This window comes from Acartia tonsa, chromosome 1 (assembly GCF_053477335.1).
Source record: "Acartia tonsa isolate MP-2025a chromosome 1, ASM5347733v1, whole genome shotgun sequence".
Classification (NCBI taxonomy): domain Eukaryota; kingdom Metazoa; phylum Arthropoda; class Copepoda; order Calanoida; family Acartiidae; genus Acartia; species Acartia tonsa.
Window position 1 is genome coordinate 33093106 of NC_137260.1, and position 22094 is coordinate 33115199.

A 22094-nucleotide genomic window follows, 5' to 3' on the forward strand; every position below is an offset into this window, starting at 1 on the left:
CAGTATGTAAAAAGATAAATTACACAACACTATTTAAAACCTTTTTAATACAATACATTTAAAAAAAGTAGAATGAAAGAATAAAGACATTAAGCAGTTAAACGCTGCACATTGGGGCAAATCAACCAAAAAGGGGATTTAATTATTTAGTACCCTTAAAATTCATCTCACAAAAATTTCATTTTATACTTTTTTGTAGGTAATTTAACAACAAACAAATTTGCTTTTATGTTTTTTCTGTCATTTGAAAGGAACATGGAGATAAAGGTCATTTTATGAAGGTAGATAGAAAATTACCAGATTATCCCCTCCCGAAAATAGCCCCCCCTTACCCTTTCTATCTATCCATCGATCTATACATCTATCTATCCATATATCTATCCATCTATCTATCCATCTATCAATCCATCTATCTATCCATCTATCTATCCATCTATCTATCCATCTATCTATCCATCTATCTATCCATCTATCTATCCATCTATCTATCCATCTATCTAACCATCTGTCTATCCATCTATATATCGATCCATCTATCTATTCATCAACTATTCATCTCTTTATCCATTAACTATCAATTTATCCATCCATCAATCTATCCCTCTATCTATCCATCCATCTATCCATCTGATCATCCATTTACTTGTCCATCTATCTATCCATATATCTAATCATCTATCTATTCATCTAAATATCTATCCATCTATCTATCTATCAACTATCTTGAATTTCGTGTTTAAAATGTCTAATTAGAGGTTTTGGTTATCAGAGCAATATGAGAATTTTTTAGTAGCGCAGCTACCCTATCACTAGCTTTTTGGGCCCTTTAAAGTGTAACTATGTCAATTGTAGTCCGATTTTAGTGTTTAAAGTGTCAAATTTGGGGTCATGGAATTCATTTCAGTAGGAGGGGAGGGGATGGTGTAAATGGGGGTGGATGGGGATCCTTATTTTAGCAAGCTACAAGTTTCACTTTATTTTTATGTTTAATAAATCCATTATAAATGTGGGCATGATTAACATAAATTTTTATTAACTAATATCTATATTTATAATGATATTATGATTCTTGTTTACTGTTTATATGTATACTAGCGGCTTCGCCCCTAGCCTCTAGGGGATTTGCCCCAAGAGGTAATTAAACAAGGATGGCAACATCCATGAAAGAAGCGAAGCTCTGAAATGGAAGGACAAACGAACATTAACACTTGTGAAGTGTCAGAACTGAATATTAATGCATGTCTATACAAAATTGTAATTAAAACTGATTAAGTACATGTTACTGTTTGAGGACATACTGAAGTTTAAATTATAGAGATGCTTCGCTTATAACATTACACCTTATTGAAAAAGGAATCAGTATTCAAAAAATCAGATGAATAGGATATTTTTAACATTCAAAACCATTATTTGTTGTCAAAAAAGTAAAAATCAGCTTGTTATAAATGGATGTACGGACTTTCTGGTAACGATTATAGAGTTGCTGTGCTTTCTAAGTCGTACCCAACTGTTGTAGAAATCAGCATGAAAAGTTTGAGATCGATAGGACAATTCTAGCCTGTTTAAGTTAAGTAAAAGATCTAACTGTACCAGACGTACGGACGGACCGACCCTAATTATAGAAATATAAAAAAAAATTGGGGTTTTTTATTTTTGAAAAAGAGCTTTAAACAACTACAGGACCAGTAGATATATTCCCTGAAGAGTAGAATTCAATCGATTTAGTGGTTAGCGAGATCTTAACGGATGGGCGGACAGACAAACAGACATCAAGCTACTTTGTATTATATATTAACACCTAGGGATCTAAGGAACAAAACAATAACCGATTAATATGTACATCCCCAATATTGATACATATTTAATAAATACATATTTAATTAATTATATTACAAAATTATTTGTCTGTAGATGAGAATTAGTGGTTGAAAAGTTTTGACACTCATCTTAATGAACCAACCAATAAAAAATCAATTAAATTTCCTGAAGTTCTTATGCTAACGAATATAAAAACGTTATTATAAAACTTTGAAGTTTGGGGACTAGTGTAATTAACAGTCCCCTCCCTTTCTAAATAAAACTGCTGATGTTAAACATGAATACCATGTAACTACATAATTTAAAATCAAAGCATTACCAATAGACAGACAGATAGACTACTTGCTAATTCCAATTTAGAATGATTATAAGAACCTCACGTTATTTGCATATTAACTTTACGTTTCCGCAGTGAGGTAGGGGTCATTGGGCTGTTTATAACACTAGTCCCCAAAGTTTTACAGTTGTGTATTCAAACGTTTTAACTACTAACTTTAATCTACACAAGGGGTAATTTTGTGTATTATCATTGGGGATGTACAACAATTTATTGGCCTTTGTCTTATCCCTTTAGATCCCTGATATTTGTAATAATCTATAGAAACGATTATTCAGTTACATTAAAACATCAAACATAAAAAGGTTTAGATTTAGGTTTAGCCTTCCCCCCCTTCCTCCCGTCTCCATCATTTAATGCAATAGAACTTGAAAATATTCATTATCAACTTTAATTCAAAGTCTAATCAAATAAATATTTCTTATAACTATGTTTTTGCGTCTTTTATCTATATGTATTACATCTTTCATTTTGACTTTAAAAGCGCATTTAAAAGATTTTCCTAACAAAGTTTTCGTGCACCCAGCCTCAGAAAACGCGCTAAAAACACCTACGGGGGCGCGGGGGGGTAAAAGAAACCAGTACTGGCGATTAAAATATGTCTTTGGGTAATCAAATATCGTTTTTTTAGCCGGCGACACCCGGCGAAAACATGTTTCCTCTTACTGTCTTCTAAAATGTTGATTAAAAAACAAACAAAAATAAACTAAAATCTTGACTTCAACTATAATTATTTAGGACTAATTTCTTCAATTTGTGTTTTTTTCTTTTATACTGTCAAAATATATGTAATGCATGACTCATCAGAAGTTATTTTGTCTAATTACGTTAATTCTAAGAGATTTTATAATACTTTTAAAATTGTTGGTGAAACACAAAAAGTATGCCTTTTTCTGTAAGAAAATTTTTGCATTTCTTGACTTCCATGCATTAGAATATTTACTTAAAAAGCGTATTTTTACGATTCCTTTGAAATCTGATGTACATTGGGCATGCTAATACTCATAGAATGTTTGAAACTTGATTTGGGGGTGGTGAATTGTTGCCCCTTGTTGCCCCTATGTGCGCTGTTTGATGTACATTGTACTCATAATAAATACATAGATAGAGATTCTTAATTATTTTTTAGAATTTAGTTCTATCAAAATGTTTTATTATTTTGTGATGTTATTGTATTACCTGAAGACTTTGTACTTAATAATATTTTATAGTTACATGATGTCACGATGTCAACGTAAATAGAAGACTTATAGGCTATTACCTAGTAAATAATTTGTATATCAGCAATGACATTTTTCATTGTTTGTCATTAATAAAGATAAATAATAAAAAAAATAATGGAGACATGAGAATTTTTCTTCAGAAAACATATATCTGCGTACATAGGATTGAATTGTTGAAAACCTTGAAACTGACATCATAATTGAATCATTAGTTTGCTTCTACAATCATATTATATCATGTAGTTACAGTAGAATTTATGCCAGTGTCAGTCAGTCAACTTGATGTAACACTTATGCAATTTGTTGTCTTTAAGAATTTGCCATTATTTCCATTGTTTACTAAAAGTTTACAATCTCATACCGTTTCCTTGTTTCTTTTTGCAACTATTTTTGATCAACACACATGCAATTACAGTTTTTTACATTCATTTATACTGTATTTTAACTTTGTACACTGTGAGGATTTGCTACAAAGATCGTGCAATTAAAAAAGTTTATAGTATGACTTCATACCTTAACAAATTTATAGAAATCTCAACACAACATATAATATTAGCTTTGTGGTTCAACTGCCAAAAATTTAGAGTCTTTTTACTGAAAATCTACCAGAAAAATAATTCTGATACCCATAAAAATATTTTTTTTCCAGTTAAGCAAGTGCAGAAATTTCTACATAAGCAACGTACAATTTACATGTAATACAAAATAGTAAAATGGGTTTTAAAATCTGATTTCAATTGAAAACAATACAAAGTTAAAGCAAATAAATAAATAAACATACAAAAACACAAATCAACATAAAAACAAGAATGATAAAAAGTTCAATCTTTTTTCTGAATTGTAACAGAGTATTATCAATTTTTGAACAAAATTAATTGAAAAAGTTTTATTATCAATATTTACTTTTTGACAGGCCGATTATTTTTGAAAATGTAACAGTGTCGTAATCAGGTTTTGGGGTATTTTTCTAGTAGCATAGAGCATTTTCAAAGCGAATTTACATGGTAAAAATAAATTGTAGAGATGCTACTAATCTATATAATAGTTTGAAAATACAATACACAAGAAGAAATTACAACAAATGAAATAGATCATAGAAACTTATATGTATTCTAAAATTATTCTAAAATTCCTATAAAACTATTGTGCTGTTAATATATCAACATAGATTATTGTCATATGGTAGATTAAAGTACTAGTAGTAATGACTATAATGTAACGCAAACACAATGTCGATAATATGTCAGTCATTGCTATTTTTTGATTTTTAAATTGAATACAACAATTTCATTTTCATGGTTCTAGTAATATTTTGCTTTAAAAAGCACTTGTTACTGTCCTGTTTTTGTATCAGATCTATGATATCAGCTTATATAGTTGGAAATATAAACACAGAAGAGTCCATACAAAATAACAATAAGCAATTTGCTAGAAGACGAAAAGGGTCTCTGCCACTTGGGGCAGGTAGTTGTCTGGATTATACATCTTTACTTATACATTTATTATTAGAATACTATTCCCTCATTTAGACTCTGAGAAGAATTGTAACAAATAAAAACGATATTTTTATTTTATTATTTGAATTATTTTATTTTGCCTGATAATTTCTAAATTTCAAGCCGCGCCATTTTGTGAGAAAATCCACTAAGCAAAAAAATTAAACCTTTATTTTATCTAGGGTTGTAATGAACAACCGAACTTTTCCCTTTTTATTATTGGTAAAATTACTAGAAAAGGTATCCTTTGAAAGGTTCTTTAAGATCTTTAAAGAGCAGTATTTTCTTTAGGTTAATCTTAAGCGTTTCTCATTACATAACAACTAAATTTTCTGAATAATTATTTATATAATTATTATTCAATATTTTATAATTATTTATATCGAGTAGCTTCGATACTAGAAAAAGGTGGCAAAACGTGGGCAAATAAAAGTCAGCGAGTTGAACCAAAATTCTCAAGCAAGATTTTAGAATTAGGAGGAAAAAATACTGTGGGAATTAACTATCTGTCTACCTGTTTATCTATCTGTCCATTAGCTGCCATATTTTTTTTTAAATTTTGCTATCTTGAAGTAAATTCCTAGAAGTAATTGACAACTAACCAATGCCAATCTTTGCCATATTAAATTTCAAGACTTGACAGCCGCTTGTGTTTATAGTAGCTGGGTATTTAAAGAAATGAACTGTTGATATTTGAAGGTGTTTTAGCTATTGATAAATTACAGGAGCTTCTAAAATAAAATCAATTAGCATTTGAACCAATGTTGGTTCCAGTTTTTCATATAGTCGCCAGCAGTTGTTAAAGGAAATTTCTGATATTTTTCTAGCATTTAAGAATATTTATATTTTACCGCGCAATTATCCTTTTTTGAGATATACAAAAGGTCATAATACTTTAGAGATTGTGGACCAATATGACTATCTCTATGAGCAATTAGTTGATTGCTACTTGAGAGATCAAATAAGCAATGCTCTATTTAAAGTAATAATTTGGAAACACATTTTACAAAATTATACGGTCTCATATAGTGAACCTATATAGTGATATTAGTTGTAATTTATACCTCAATTAGCCCCCTACTAACTTTACAAAATACCTTTAACAAATAATGCCATCTAGTAATCAGAAATTAAGTAACAAGTAAAGCAAAATTATAAATAATTTTATAAATGTTTATCATGTACTTTTTTACCCTCTCCTACACCCCAAAAAAGCCAAAAAAGCTCGGGCGTTTCTGGTATATTTTAATGATTCAAGTAAACAATCTATAATAAACGTTACTTTATTTTATAAATAAATGTAAATTTTATGATACTTTTTCAATCATTGATTCCTGAACTTAATATGATAATAATATCAACAATTTCCTATTTCAATTTATTTATTAAACGTATTAAACTCTTATTTATAAGTAAAATTATAAATTATAATAATTACAATAATAAACTACAGTCTCTTGGGAATTTTTAGTATCTCTGTGCTGTTTTAATCAAACAATCACAGCTAGTAAACGCTTGCAGCAGAGACACGCTATCTTTACTTATTGTGGTTAACCGTTTATTTTTAAACAGAGATTTTTAGATTTTTCTTGCTGCGTTTCTATGAAAAGTAAGATTTTTGAAAAAAAACTCCATAATTATTCAATCTTTTTTTTAAATCTAAAAAAACTTTGACAAAGATGTAAAGCTTTATTGAAAAGCGAATCAAATAAACCCAAACAAAAGTTTTCAAAAATAATTCAGAAACATATAATTTTAGACGATTTTAAAAAATAGTTTTATCTTATATGTCAAAGTATAATTTCTGTTTGATTTAACATTTTATCTCATTGTGTTATCACCACGACATGACGCCTTTAGACCCATCAGTATATGAGATGACAGATTTTGTATTGAGATAGCTTAAATTCCATAGTTTTTTTGGGTTTAAATGTAAACAAAATAGTATAAGTCATGGTGATGGGTGTCACAAAATAGACAGAAAAAAAGGAATATGCAAGTTTACTCATAAAAAAGATATTAACTGACTGGTAAATCATATTTCTTTCATTTTAAAACAAACCAAAAAGTGAAGCTTGACATATAACATAAACGAACATTCAAAATATAGCTTGACGGCGCTTTTTGTGCTATAGAAAAATCTGAACTAATACTTATTAAAAATGTGTTTGCAAGGATGCTGACACACTTACATATTAGTCAAATCATCCCATTTCAAGTCATTCTACTGAATATTTAATTTTCTTAGGTTAGCTATCAAATTTAATTTTCCCTATTTCCTTTTTCTATTGAATAAAACTATGTCATTTTATCATTTTTATATTTTTGTTTGTTATGCATTCTTTTAACATATGTTTTATTCATTATTCTAGGTATGTGTTTTTTTAAGCTGGATGTGTAAACAAAAATATGACACCATGGGAAAGACTTTTGTACACGTTTGTTGCGTCTCAGCTACAGCAGCAATAATTTTTTTTATTTAATTGCTGCTGTACCTTTGGCTGCAGATTGTTCAACATTTTCGGCTTTTTGTTGAATAAAAATGCTTCTCGGCTCCGGATAATTGATTTATTGACTGCTGTAAAAACGTCAAAATTTTGTAGCTTGATAAAACAGGAAAGGTTGCCGAGCCCTGTTAAAGTTATACAAGGCTAAAAACAAGTGGGATATTTTATCTAATAAAAACTAGTTTTGCACTCACATTTCCACAACCTTAAAAACTGAGTAATTTGCATCGCTGTTAGAATGTGGAATAAATTTGACCAACTTGCATTAACTATTTAGAAATTTGATGCTTTCTACAATGCATTCTATTCATTTTCAGTAAAATTGTTTTTTCTTGACGACTTTGTACATGTGGCAATTTTTTTTTGTATATTTACAGCATTAGCAATTAAACAATTGGATTTTTCAAATTTATTACTAATGTTCAATTTAAAAAAAGCTTAATGTGATATTTGAGAAATACTTAAAACCAACGATAAAACTAAAAAATCAGACAGTCTAACAAAAGAACATTTGACTTACAAAATTCAGCATGCAAAGTTTTGAATAGGTAGGAGGATTCTTACATACCTAAATTAACCATCAGAGCTATTCTTTATAGTCGTTCGAGCGAAAATATGGAAAAACTAACACAAAAGTAAAAAGCTTCGTTTAAAAACTCAAATATTTATTTTTATAACCTTTGTATCCCTGTAAGCCACACACATACACCAATTAATAACTGCAGACCAATAATTATTTAGAATTAATTTCATACATTGTATGTAAGACAAATATTCTCAAGAAATGTCCGTACGTCAGTCCGTCTCAGAGGATAAGTAAATTAGGGCTGTTCATTGCAGATATAGTTCAACTTCTCATCTTGAGTTTTTTTTGAACAAAAACGGCTTACTGATATATCGACAAAAAGTTTTCTTAATTACAATTTTGAAAAAAAATATTTAAAACTATGTAAATCCTCGAATTTAATTTTAGTAAAACATTTCCTTTCCAAATTAACTGAAATTAATACTAATCACTTGAATCTAGATAATGAAAACAAATAGATTTTAATAAATATTACACTTTAATTGCTTTTTTGGTGTGTAAATGTTCCATTTAAGAAATAAAATTAGAACCAAAAATTTCAAAGTCATAAAAATATGCAGAGAAAAAGAAATTCCTTAAATGATCAAATAGTTTCTGTTCATTTAGTAAGCATACTACTGATAAAAACCTGTGATAAACTTTGCTTGTAGACTTTTCATTTACATAGACTATAAGCTATCCTTAATTGCCTGGTGCAGATAGAAATTGTAGAAAAGCCACACATTACACATGTAAAAAAGTGGGTGTGGTGTATAAAGAGTTGTTCAACAAAATATTAGAAGGCTAAATACATTAAATTGAAAAGAGGACAACCAATAGCTCCTCTTCCCAAAATTTTCATTCATATGAAAAAGAAAACGTGGTAAGCCAACGAAAAGAAAGGGAGCTGAGAAACACCCCCCACTAAATAATTTTCAAACAAGGAACCATAACCCTGAGGGGTTACTCTATACCCATTTTGACCTCACCTGTAATGAGCTAAACTAGCACTTAAAAGAAATCATAGTGGACCCTTCCTCATTAAAAGCTAAACCTTGAGGAGGGTCAGACTTGATCTACCGAATAAATACAGGGACATTACCTTTTAGAACTCTGCCCTTGAAAATAACAAAACTATTGTGTTCAATTTGTATATATTCAAATTCATTTTCAGTAGCGAAGCTATTCGTTTGTTTTTGCCATTAATTTATTTTTTTCAAACTTTAAATTTTTCTTACAACAATTAAATCACAGATAGTCTTATGTTTTATCTTTTTTATTGCTCTTGTTGTTAATTCTTTTATCCTATGAAAATTGCTTAAAAATATGAGATACAAAATTAAGGCTTGAAATTAGTTCTCACTTATTTAAAGATAAATCTTGAAAAACAGAAAAGAATATTATTAGAAAAAAATGGTATTAAAAATATTTTTGCCATGGAATTATTGTTTACAGGTTGTAAATTGAATTTTTTTAGGTGTCATGCCTATGAATATTACCAATTTGGAATGGCCTGGTAATTATTGCAGATCACATGAAATCTAAAAGCATGCGATTATGAAATATACTGAAAGTAATTTTTGGTCTTGAATTAAAATATAATTAATTTTTGCTTGGCTAGCAATGGTAAATGGGTGGGCCTTTACAAGAATTCTCAGTACTTCTGTTTACAAGTGTTCATACACAACTGGTGAGTTTACTATTGTAAGTTACTCAGTTTTATTGGTTAGTTTGTATGGTAACTCTGTTTACACATGTTGAATGGGTTCAGACTCTTGATGAAAACTTTTACACAAACTTTACATTCATGGGCGTGCGGAAGTGGTTTCGTCACAAGTGTCAAAATCTTTGAGAGCTGTAAACATTTATTTTGCGCATCTCTTTTGCTAAATCCTGTGCACACGCCTGCTTTGCATGTTTCATTTACATGCAAGACTAATAAGAGTTTTGGTGTTACATCATCTCCGTGTAAGTTAAGTTTAAGTATAATTTTAGAAATAGATATGGAATATACGTGGATTATCATTAATTTACGTTAATATGGACATAATTTATTGGTCAATTCGTTCATCCATTATTTTAGTGGATTCTGAGCCGCGTAGAATATTGAGTTCCTGGTTCCCTGTCAGGGAGGTCGGGACACAAACGGTTTGGGAGTATTGTGCGATTTTGGTTTTAATATAATGGGCAAGAGAAAAAAAAAACGAACTATAAATGCATCTTCCGATCAAACTTTATCAACTAGTTTTTGTATTTGGTAGATTAGAATTATATAAAAAGGTTCAATAAAACACAAAATTATATCTTTCCAACTTTTCTATTATGATTTTAATCTATTACAGAATAAAATTGTGCATCATAATCGGGTTAGGAGTGAATTATCGCCCATTTTCCATTCCCTGTATCACTTCATCATATATGCAAATGAGAAAGGCGTACAGGAAAAGGAGAATTAATTTGAATCAAATTTAAATTCTAAATTTTTACTTTCATCTGTCAAGAGTTAAGGGCAAGATAAATATTATGAAACAGAGATAATTATGCTCATAAGTAGCGCATCAATAACAAGCTAAAAATTGATGAATAGGGCAAAGTAAAATCAATTTAAGATTACAATAACTCAAGAAATTAATAAATAGGCGTAGGGTTTTCTTGATTACAAGCTATCTGTGTTTTTAAAATCTGACAAAATCAAGGAAGGCCCAAAAATATTAAATTTGAGTAAGTGTGACATTTCTTCAGAACATATATCAATCCTTTAAAACATAATTTTTCTTGGTTTTAATTTACTAAATGTGTGTTTATATTTATAATTAATTTCAATTAAGTATGTTAATAAATATTAATTCAGTTAATTAAAATCAATTTCACAATTCAAATATGGGATTGATTTCTAAATTCTGATTATTTAACCCTTACAGATCGGGGGGGGGGGGGGGGCTAAATAAGCTCCCCCTTAGTTTTTTAATCGTCATTTTTTTTTGTAGGTAAGATAGAGAGCTTTGACTTCATGACTTTTAGGTTTAGTAATTATAAGTCGGTCGTGGTGTCCGGTCAAAGTCGGTTAGGCGGTGTCACAAAAATTAGAAAAAATTCTACATAAATCTACATTATGACTTTTGTGTATAAGATAGAGACCTAATTTTTTTTGGTGAATACTTAGAATCAAAATATAACTGAAAAAAGTGGACTTATAACCGTTTGACCGCTTCCTGACCAATTTTTTGTCCGGCTTTTACTCTAAGCATATATAATAAATATCGGGGCTTCTATTTCAGCTTCAGATAACTTATTTTGGTGAATCCTTTATCAATAAGGAACTTCCGTTATTAGGAAGGTCATGGTCTTTTGACCACTCCATGACCGTTTTTTGACAGATTTTCTAAAGAGCAATTGACGAATATGACTAGAAATAGTTATTTTTTTTTTTTGAAGAATAAAAGCTTCACCTAAAATTTGGTAATCTTAGCTTCAAAATTGGCCGCTCTACAGCTATTTTAATATTTAGCAGCTGGCCGCTAAAAAGCGGCTAGGAAGCAGTCTGACAGCCATGACTAGAAAAAGTAATTTTCTCTAAAAATCCACATGAACCACCATAAAATATTTATACCTCTATCTGTAAAAGTGGCCGAGATAGAGGGGGGGCTTAATTGCCCCCCCCCCCACCCCGATCTAGTAATTTGCGAATTGGGGCCCGATCTGTAAGGTTTAATGTTATTTTATTCGGTGTTATGATTTTAATCATTATTAGAGCACTCTTTAAAGATGTTTAAAAAGTTGGAAAAAAAATAACAATACCTTCCTCCCTTATTACTTTACCCCATTCCCTGTTCTGACCATGGAGAAACGTATTGACAAAATCTGAGGACTATATAAAAGTCAAGATTTAAAAATTATTCAGAATTGATAATTAATGTTCCTTATATTGCCGGAAATATCCACGCAAAATTTTTGCGTTAAAATTGGCAACTTTCCTTAGTTTTATGAACGTTTATAGGAGTGTGGAGCCTTTTATGACCAAACAAACTTTATTTATCAAAAATATTTTAGATAAAGCATGTCTATTCAAATCTGTTCTAAGTTTTACCAAAGTCGGAAATACGAATACTTAGAACTTATCTTTAAATCTAGTAATTTCAAAAATATTTTTACAAGCAGAGTCCGAACTTTTTTAGGATTTACTTCACTAACAAATAATATAGATAAAAATATTATTTAGTAGGGCAGTAGTTTTGTCTGAACTAAATTATCATCATAAAATGTTTACCTTAATTTATTTTTTAGTATTTTTTTGTATACATATAAGCAGATATAGAAGATCTTGGAGAAGCTGGTGCCTGTATAAAAGAGGATTGGCCACACAAAATTGGCACAGACGTTGAATTTTAATTGACTCAAGTGAATCTTGCAACTTTTTTTTATCACGCGTAACAGGTTCTATAACACTTAATTTTCTTCACTTTTTGTAAAACTAACATATTTCTGCCTAGTTCATAGCATTATATAAGTACAGTCAATCTTTATAGGTCATTTAGATAGCCATATATATATATATATATACATATTTATATATTCAATTTTAGTTTTAAAAAGAAAAAGGATTTTTTGGAAAGGGGTTATTTTTTTCCAGAGACGATTTCTCTTGAGAGGATGGAGGTTCCCTCCCCCAAAATAGTTTTAAACCTTCCTATGAGATATAAGAAGTTACACTGAAAAAGAGAACCGGTTCAGACAGTCAGATACTCAGACACCCTGTTAATTTTGTTATAAGGATATAAACCATTTTTCTTTGCTTGTTATTCAGTCTTGTTTCACTAGCATTTTTTATAGCTGGCAACTTCAATAACAATCTCATATTTTGATTCATTGATTTATTGATTTATTATAAATTTGCTACATTTTTAACTAATTGTATATGCTTTTACAAATAAAGAATGAGAAAACAACACAGTTTTCTAAATAGTGATCATTAAAGCCAATATAAAAACAATGAAATAACATTTCCTTTTCAATAAAATTAAAATTTGTTTGTTCCATTAGATAAGTGAAAATTCAGCATACAACCTACAAGAAAGTTTACAGTATAAAGTGTCTTATTCTATTCACTGCAATGGCTTTTATCTTTTCAGTTCTTATTAAAGGACATGTTGAAGATGTTTTTTTTTATCAAGATGCATACAGAATGTACGAACTATAGTAACCAAGTGAAAAAATTAGTTTAAAAGTAATCTTTGGTTTCAGAATTATAAAGTTTAGGTCATTTCACTCTAGCAACTAATTTTAAGAATGCTATTTTAACTGTATTTCAACCTAAATGTTAAGTTTAAAAATCGTACATACTGTACAAACCTGAAAGAAGTAATGTTGGCCACTCCTAGAAAGCAGCTGTATCCTGTTTAAGTCTGACCCATGTTTAATCCAAGTTAATAGAGGGAGGGATAATTTTTCTGTCTTTACATTAAAAAAGTGCAGATATGCAGTTTAAATTGTTTATGTCGACAAAGTTAAAACTAAAAATTATCTAGTTGAATTATGGTCTCTTTTAAAATGTTACTCTACTTGTCTACCTAAACTTTATGTTAAAACTTTGGGACTAGAATACTATGGCTTCCATACAATAACATTCAAATGTATGACTACATAGTCACTCAATTTTTACAGCATAGCATTTGAAAGGGTTCCTTCGTTCACAATTCTAAATAGATATCTTAAAAGTTTTTTTACTAAATCATTTTCCATGTCTTTGGTTAATACCAATTCTAATTGATCATTTCATGCATAAGCATTTACTCACATTGGGTAGCTAGGAGAACTTGATTTTTTTTATATCTTTAGGTTAGGTTAGGAGAGGTTTTTTTTTTTTTTTGGGGGGGGGGGGAAGCAAATAAATACTTCTGAATGGTGTTTATCAAGTTTCTTCGTGTAAAATTGGTAAAAATTAAATTAAGTGCAAGAAAAAGTTTCAATTCAATACTTCAAACTGGATAATTTTTAATACTTAACCAAAACATTATTTTAGTCTGAACCAATTTGAATTTTAAACCTTTTACCCAGAATTACCCTTAGTTATCCCATTTATCATTATTTCCTTTTTTAATAGAACACTTTTGTGGGTGCGTTTTTCAATCTTAATGGAGTTTTTAAAAATGGGTTTGGTGCACTTTTTTTCACAGCCAGAAAACTTCATTTTTAATAAAAAAATATTTTAAATTGTTACTTTTTTATTGCATTCAAATTAGTTATCTAATTTTAATGCTATAATATTCAGAAATCTATTTCTAATAACGGCTTGAATTAAGTACAAGTTTTTCATCTAAAAAGCGGCGCTTCCGTTGGATAAAATTGCCCTTATTCGTTTAAGATCTATTACACGCATATTTAGTGGTTTTAATATTTAAAATTGATTACATGTGGGTAAATAAATACCTCATAGGAAAGAGGATAAGTGTTCATAAAAAGAAAATACTAAGATATTTCTTTTTAAAAACTCAATTTCTATCTTTAGGTTATTAAATCATCTGGAGATAAGAACGCTGCTTATTTGAACGAACTAATTAAAAAGATTCTGAGTCGATGAAATAATGTTTAAAAAACTTTCGGTACCAGTTTAATTTAAAGTCAAATTTTAGGTCAAATTTTCCCTCTTTCTGAGTTTGTAATCATCTACACAGTAATAAAAACTTGCATTATCCGAGAAAATAGATTGATTAATTGTTTTTTATGCATGTTTTACCTATCCCTGCGTTACTTAGGATGTCTGGCATACAAAAGTTAATGTTTCAAAAAAGGCGGGGTCAAAATATAATTAAAAACACACACTAACCTTAAAGATAACCTAAATGGCCTATAGGCCAATTTTTAGTTTTTAATCCCTCATATATTTTTATAGTTTTTAATCACAAAAATCAACCAAAAGAAAAAAATACAAAAAAATATTAAAGTGACGAAAAGTAAGAAGGTTTTTAAAAATCCCGTCATTAAAATAGGGTTTCTGATAAAACAGTAGTTAATTATACATTATATAAAATGAATATGAATATAATTTTGCCAAAAGGCATTGATCCCTCATGTTAAAGTGAGAGTGTGCCAACACATCTGCATATTTATATATCCGCAAAGTTTTTCATTTAGCAAAAAATGATAAAAGTCAAATAGATGAAATAAAATGTTTAACTATAAGAGGGAGGAAGTGAGGAGGGTGATTTTTGCTGTAGAAAATACGTACTGATCTGATTATTTGTTAATACATTTGGTGGAAGTCATAGCACACATTATATGACCTGCAGCAATCTACACTACATTTTTCTTGGATAGCGCACCAGATTTTTGCTTACTCTAATTCAATGATACTTCTGGCTGGCTAATATAACAATATCCCCCGCCCCCCTCTTATGACTTCATCCCCTCCATTTACCATGGAGGAACGCTTTGCCCAAAATGCTGATGGTTATAGTAATAATAACCTAAATTGAGGACAATATCCACGTATTATATATCCATTCCTGTAGCCCGCATATTATTCAATCTTTCTTCATTGGCCGAAAATATTTACTTAAAAGTTTGTACAGTACACTAATTTTCCAGATGAGTGGTTGAATTCGTTGAAAATGATCACAGTCGAAATACAATTACATAGGGTTTTTGCGATCAATTTATTAAAGTTATCATAGGTTGTAATACAAAAAAGGGTAGATTTTTTAAAAAACTTTCATTCATATGATAAGTCATGCTGCTATACATAAATTAAACAGTTGTATTTCTGTGGATAAAGCTTAACTTGCGGAAATTCATTTTCCCCTCAAAATTTGTCACATGTAATTCGTGATTAAATCATATGTGACTAAATATAAAAAAAATCTTTGCTTGCTAGCAATTCTTTTTTAGTTAACCTGTTTATTTTGTCTGATTTGCCATCTAGGGTAATAAATCATTCAAAATCAAATTTAACCTTTTATTGATTGATTGATTGATAGTAACTGTAATGCTTTCTAAATCTCAGACATAAACCCAAGGATACAAGGATAGGACAGTTGACGATAAATTTACATCCATTCCCATTTGTACTTCTAGTCATTGGGGAGATTCATTTCAGCATCACTATCCTCTCCCTCCCTGCAGTAACCAGACTTTTATTTGACATTACATCTTAAAGTGCAATGAATAGATAAATGTATCAGGAAGAAAGCAATCATTATTAAGGTCATGGGTTCGATTCTCTACTAAATTTTATAAAAATTTTAAGATTTTTATAATAGTTATGCTGCTACTTTACTAGATGCGTGACAATAGTATAGTTCATTGATATGTAATATATTTAAAATCCTGCAACTTTCAGGTTGGATTTGGAATCAGTACGATTTAAATTAATGTTTTTAAAACAACATGACATATTTTAATTTATATTTGGGATATTTAACCTTTTACAGAATATATTGTTTACTTTATGGGTGAAATAGATAGATATGCAAAAATGTTATATTAATTGCAAGGTGTGCTATCAGATCTGCATAGAGTCGTTTTTTAAAATTTTCTAAAGTCCTCATTTTAGAAAAATTATTGCTAAAGCACAAACTTCTTAGGGATCTTAAGGAATTGGACAATGGACAATAAATAAGTGTACTCCTAGTTATTACAGAAAAAATACTTCTTATCAAGATTAAAATTAATAGTGGAAAGGTTTTGACATTGTGGCAACAATTGAAGTAGGAACTAACTTCTTTGGTAGCAACTCAATAAAGATTTATTATCCCTCAAAGTTTTCAAGATAACAAATGATAAAACGAGTTTTTAACTTTGGTGATCTTGCCCTCTAATAAGAACTTATAGTGTCTTGTTGCACAGATGAATCTCTTGAAGTTAAGGAGGAGATTATTGCACACTTAATTACAATGGTGTGATATTTAAACTAGAATTACCTCAGTCAATGAATATAAATTGATTTAAACTTGTTTTTAAATAGTGCACTATCAGAATTAAACAGGGATCAATATTAAAAAAAAATATAGAAAAAAGTCGCCCAAAATGCCAATACATTTTAAAGGGGTTGTTCTTTTTGTGGGTAGCATAACACTGGCCAATAACCAATAATAGTAAAAGTTGTAGGTTATTTCAAGCATTACCTTGACAAATATAATTTCATTAGTTGGTCAAGCAAATAAAATTTTTTAAAGTTTTGAGCCTTTGACTAACTATCCAATTATTTTCAAGACATTTTATCCACATACAAGTTTGCACACACTATCGGATTAAAACCGAGGGATTTTTTGTCTGGGAGTATTTAGCCGTCAGGGCTTTTTAGAACACAACAACAAAACAAATCTGGTGTTTTTGTGCGTTAAAGCAGGGATAAAAAGGGCTAAAAGAGTTTATCTGTAAAAATATAATCTAAATGTTACAAAATATTATTTGAAATTACATTATAGGTATATCTATCCATCGACCAAGATACTCTACTCTGCTGTTTGAAAGTTAGTGTGCAAGAAATTAAGAAAATAGGCGAGTCTGGCTTTTTTTTCCGCAGCTAATGAAACCAATCATTCCTGTATCCCTGGATTTTAGACATATTTTTGGTCATGACACAATTTAAACAAAATTTAATGATGGTTATATTCCTGGATTAAAAAAACTTCTTATTGACCTGCCCTCTAGCAATCTGATATAATTTGCCAAAAACCAACATGATACTTCTTATTAAACATTAATAATTTTAAATTTTCAATAAGAATCTAATGATTTCTAAAACAATAAGCTGCTATATTGTAATTGTGTTTGGCTAAAAAAAATTACTTAATGATTAATTTGTCACATCTCCCCGTCTCAATTAACATGTTAAAATAATAAAATTCTATTTAAATCGTTTTTTTTAATTCTACTATTACTCAAAGAAATAACAAAAAGGAAAAAATAATTGTAGAAAGCATATTGAAATTTTATTAGAAAATTTATGAGAAAGGGCAAAATTAGGAATGTTTGTATAGAGCTTTAATTTAGGGGAGGCATTTAAAAATAGATGAGAAATCAGGAGAGGGAAATGAGCTGGAAGAATAAAATTTTTGTTTAAAAATTTTATTTATTGATTTATTTAATTCTTGCGTTTACGCCCCCAAAGGAGGTATTATTTTAGGGGGGTTTATTATATTTCTTTATAAATTTTAATTCCCACTACTTGAGTACATCATTGTTCTTGTTCAAATCTTAATTTGCTTTTCTTTTCGGCAAGTATTTTAGAATATAGTTTTACCCTTTATTTCCCAGGGAGGGAAGGAAAATGTCATATAAATTGATATACAGCTGAGTCTTTTCTGTAACATTTACAAGTTATCAAGAAGTAATTATAATTTATATCCCATGTAGTAAAAAGTAGATTGTCCCATCCCTGTTTTACCCCTTGCTAATGAAAATATAGTTATGTATCTATTTACATCATTACCAATGTTTTTATAGCGTAATAAAAGGGTTAAATAAAGTTTAAAAGGATTCAGATATTCCTTTTTGGGTTCAGGAATAAAGGGGTAAATAAAGCTTTAGGAAAATAGGAATGAAAAAAGATGACAAGGTCAATTAGTAGCTCATAAACAACAAGTTAACAATTTAAGAATATTAAGATTTGGATATAGAGGGTGTAAATAGATATCCTTAGACTATTTTAGGTTCGATGTTAAATGTTGTAAATTCTATCAGTTAAAAAGCAAGCTTTTGTCAATTATAGAGATGGTCAAATTTACGGTTCTAGTACATTGGTTATAGAATAGTTTTTCCTGTATCGCTTCAAAACCGTTTAATATCCGTTGGATTAGAACCGGTTTACAGCCAAACGGAAAAATTATACCTAGCATCGTATTATATCCAGTTTTCTACGAATATAAAAAAGTTTTAATCTTATAACTGTACATTTTATATCCGCGGAAAGCTGTTTATAATACGATGCGAGAAATAACTATTCTTTTAATCACAATTTCAGGGAATCAGTGAAGTAACAATGGAGGTAAATATTTCCTCTTACCCTCTCATTGATTTTACTCTAAAACTCTATCTATTTTTTTTTGTTGCACCCAACTCTTTATATATCTCTGATTTAAACTGTAGTAAAAATGGGCAGTAGTGTATGTGGGGAATATTTCCGCATACCTGGATTTTGTGGGTGTGCATGCACTTCTGCATAGTATCACATTAGAATAATATGCACATTTGCAAAGGTACATAATAGAAATTAAACAAGGGAGTTATGATGAATGAAAATCAAAGAAAAATAAATGTTGATAAAAAAGGATTCGGAAAAATTTATAATATGATTACATAATTTTAAGGAACACAGTAATAGTGTCTGACTGATTATGACGTAACAAAAAAAATTAGCCAATGAGAGGCCGTTATTGACCAATGGTAAAATTTATAGTGGCCTCTCATTGGCTAATTTTTTTTGTTACGTCATAATCAGTCAGACACTATTACTGTGTTCAATTTTAAGGCAACATTTATTTTCTATTTTTTCTGCCATATACTTTCCTTTCTCTCTCTACCTATTTTTCTCTCTTATTTCCTTTTCTCCTTTATTTATTAAACATTATGCTAAATAGATACATCTTTCTATCCTTCTCAACATGGGTATCTCTCTCTCTCTCTCTCTCTCTCTCTCTATCCTATGTAATCCTTATCCTCTCCTTTTCTTTCTCCCAAACTCATATCTCCGTTTGCAAATGCTAGGTAAATTATGATGTTTGTCGGAGAATATGTTTCAACTCTTTTCTCTCTCTCTCTCTCTCTCTCTTTCTGTTTCTCTAACTCTTTTTCTCTGCCATTCTCTCTCTCTCTCTATCTCTATTTCACCTCAGATGTTAAAATTTACTAGGAAAAATCTCTTAAAATATGTTTAGTAGTGTAAAGTTTCTTACAGGTGTCAAAGCCATTCTAAATCCTTAATACATATCCTAAAAATATAAAGAATTTTTAAGTGAAAAAAGATAAGTGATTAAATTAAACAAATTCATTTCAAACATTGATGAACTAAGTTAGCACAAACTTTTAATTTGAATAAGGATTGAAAATTTCATAAAAAATAAAAGGTATATATTTGATGGACCATTGCTTAGGGAATCTACACAAGAAAGCTTATCTTATTCATACAGCAGGCGAGTAAACATTTCAACCATTTATTTTAAGAGGGATAAAGAGTAGATGCTTATTGCTAATGTATAACAAATATATTATGGAGTAACTTTGCTACTAAAATGCGGTCTCTTTAAAATTACTTTTAAGATTTTGTTGTTTTTAAATATGAAATGTAAACTTTTTTGATGGTATGCAATCGTAATTTAGTATCTAACATAGAACATTAATTCAGGAACCATGGCTACTCAATAGCTTACTAAAAAAATAAGTCTACAATTACGCTATACTTATATGTGCTGCTTAAAATGTTGCCATCCTTATTTAGAAAAAAACATAAACACAAGTTCATATAGGTATATCTTAACATATAGCTGAACTTATGGTTGTTGTTATCCTTGTTTAGAATATAACATAGAACCTATTGTTCATATAGTGTTATCTTTAGATAAAGCTGCGCTACTTAAGGATTATGTCATCCTTGTTCAGAAAAAACCCATAAACATAAGTTCATATACATTGTAGATATATCTTTACATATATTTTTGAACTTTTGGATGTTGTTATCCTTGTTTAGAATATAACATAGAACATTTAAATATGTATATTATCTAGATACATCTGCGCTACTTAAGGAGGTTGTCATCCTTGTTTAGAATATAACATAGAACATTAATTCATGCAGCCTTTCCTTTGCAAAGATATACTTTTGGAATAAAGGAGAACTACAAATTTTTAAAACTTAACATAAGACTACAGCAGTAGTGTCATTATTGGAATATACAGAATTTTTTGGGTTCCAATATGGATGTAGTTCCAAATCTCTTAAAATCTTACACGTTAGTATGTCAGTAAATAACCTCTTCAAACAGCAATTTGTCGATAGAACAAGAAAAATTGATTGTAACTCATATATTAAAAATGCATAATTCTGAACTTGTCAATAAATCAACAAAACTGTTGTAATTTTGTACCCCATGTATTTGAACCCGTTTATGGAGGTATGTAGCTAAACTTTATGTACCCCTAGCTTATCAGTCCTTGGATAAACACAAACATTATTTAAAATGAATATTAAAACAAAAATTTAAAGTGATAATTTATTTGAAATATTAGAATTTGGCCTTTGTTTAAAATGAAAGGTAGAGCAAATAGTCTCAAATTTGTAGTGCAGCTACATTCTATTTCTAACTCCTTGATTTATTAAAATTTTAGTGCTTTAAACTGCTAAAAATTAAGTTATTTAGTGTTCTAATAATTTTCCAAAGTGTTAAAAATTTGTTATTGTAACCTAACTTGTCCTTATATTCTAAATATATTTTGTGAATGTATGTCAGTGTCAGTGACAACATATCATATGGATCATAACTTTACTTGTCCTAACATGGAATTCTTAACCCCTCCCCCTCTCCTAATATAGAGATTATGTTAGAGTAGTAGAGCACCCATCAATTGTTTATATATACATAAATACAAATATAGTTATAAAATGAATAATTTTCCAAAGATTGATTTTTATCCCCCCCCCCCCTCCCCACCTTTCTTATAATATAGAGATAAGTTAGAGTGGTGATATTCTTCACCCTCCACGTACCAAGATTATAGAGATTAATTTAGAGTGGTTGAACTCCCTTCCTTTGGTTCCTAAATAAAGGCATAATAATTAAGCTAGAGTGGCAAAGCAACTTCCGTCAAAACAGCATGTCATTGATATATCAGTTTTAAATTTTGATCATTACTTTTTTTCAGGTTTGTTTTGAAACCAAAAACGAAGAAAACAATAGAATAGTGAAAAAATACTAAAATGTTCAGCTTAAGCTGTGACGTGACGTAAAAATTTAAAGAAATAAGATTTTTTTTTGCAAAAAGTTACGTGTTTTACGTCGCTCAGAAAGTTCCCACCCAAACTCTGTCAGCCGTAGAAACAAATTAACAAAAAGTAAGTAAATTTAAAAAAAAAATTAACAAGGAAAAATAAAAGTGGTAAAGCTAAATACTTTTTGATAAAAAGTCCGCAATAAGGTCTTAATTAACAAACTAAAT

General features: G+C 29.4%; 1 protein-coding gene across 1 annotated transcript in view; it reads left to right on the forward strand.

Annotated features, from left to right (window-relative positions):
* The window catches only part of LOC145317402 (uncharacterized), a 184337-nt gene that overhangs the window by 48216 nt on the left and 114027 nt on the right, over window positions 1-22094 (forward strand). The window contains exon 2 of the mRNA XM_080158469.1: window positions 21801-21990. The gene's annotated coding sequence lies outside the window, so the exon portion shown is untranslated. The remainder of the gene's footprint in view (window positions 1-21800; window positions 21991-22094) is intronic.